At 50.2% G+C, this 1,425-nt stretch overlaps 1 protein-coding gene across 1 annotated transcript in view; it reads right to left on the reverse strand.

Moving 5' to 3' along the window:
* LOC102375363 (solute carrier family 22 member 4) overlaps positions 1–1,425 on the reverse strand; it is a 49,526-nt gene that overhangs the window by 38,689 nt on the left and 9,412 nt on the right. The window lies entirely within an intron of this gene.

Here is a 1,425-nt window from a genome sequence, read left to right on the forward strand (position 1 = left end):
GTCTGGGGGGGTCTCCCCCCCGCCCCGTGCATCGCCCCGCCCCTCGCACCTGCCGCCCGGGCCGCCGCTGGGCGCGGGTCTCCTCACAAGGGGGCTAACGCGGGCGAGGAGAAGTCTCCCTCCTGGTGATGGACGGGCCACCAGCCCTTGAAATCCCCTCTCATGAATGTACATGCTGGATCGTACATGCATTGCACAGGCTGTATCATCTATGCATTGCACGTGGTGCCTGGGTACATGCATGGCGCAGGCTGTTTTGCAGCGGTTCTCAACCTCTTGCACCTTATGTTGCACCAGGCATTTTGTGAAAAAACCCCGGTCCCACCACGATAAAAACAAAACACCACAAAATTGTACTGTTCGAGATATCTGTCAGTTCACCTATTTGAAGTGCAAACAACTGATTTTTTCAATCGGGCAATTGGTTGAAGTCCTGCCGACGCGACCTTTGAGTCCCGTCAGTGGGACGCGTCCCAAGGGTTGAGAAACACTGCTGTACTGTATATGTTTTATGTGCCTGTATACTGTATATGAGCGTGTGTATCCTTGCTGATGAAATGTATATGCTGTATCACCAATTTCAGTTGGTCTAATAAAAAAACCCAGATTTACCCAAAGAGCCTCGTCTGCCTGTGTCCTTAGACCAACACCGTTACAACTTACACCCCTATATCACCAACCCTTACTCCTCTGGTTACAATGCAGCAGAAGTTAATGGAAAGCTTACCAGCCTCAGCTGTTACAACACAGATTTTGCATTTCCTCAACCCATTTTCTTGTGACACACAAAGGTTTATGCAGGTATTTCTAACAAGGAGGTGACAACCCTACCGCTCACCGCTGTAGGATGGAGGGGGCCTGCCCCTCACCAAGGTGTCTCCTGTGTTTGGGGGTGGGGGGGGGGGGGGGGGGCTTCCACATGAGGAGAGGCTACAGAGGCCAGGACCGTTCAGTTTAGAAGAGATGCTTGAGAGGGGACACGATATGCTGAAATGGTGACGAAAAAGTAAATAGGGATTTATATCTCACACAAAAACTAGGGGTCACAACATGAAACTAGTAAGTAGTCAGTTTAAAACTAACAAAAGGACATTCTTTTTCAGATGGCGTCATAAAAGCACAGCGCTCATCGCCGCCAGATGTGGTGGAAGCCAACAGTTTAGCTAGATTCAAAAAAGGGATTGGACAAATTCTTGGAGAAAAGGGGCATCAGGAGCTATTGAGTGCAGGAATTAGAGATACAGGCAGTGAATTAGAGATTCCTAGACTTTAAAGCAGGGGTGGGCAATTATTTCAGGTGGAGGGCCGCTTTCATAGATTTCATAGACATCAGGGCTGGAAGGGACCTCGGAAGATCATCGAGTCCAGCCCCCCGCCCAAAGGGCAGGAAGTCAGCTGGGGTCATAGGACCCCAGCAAGATGAGC

Source organism: Alligator sinensis, unplaced genomic scaffold (genome assembly GCF_000455745.1).
Source record: "Alligator sinensis unplaced genomic scaffold, ASM45574v1 scaffold135_2, whole genome shotgun sequence".
Lineage (NCBI taxonomy): Eukaryota > Metazoa > Chordata > Crocodylia > Alligatoridae > Alligator > Alligator sinensis.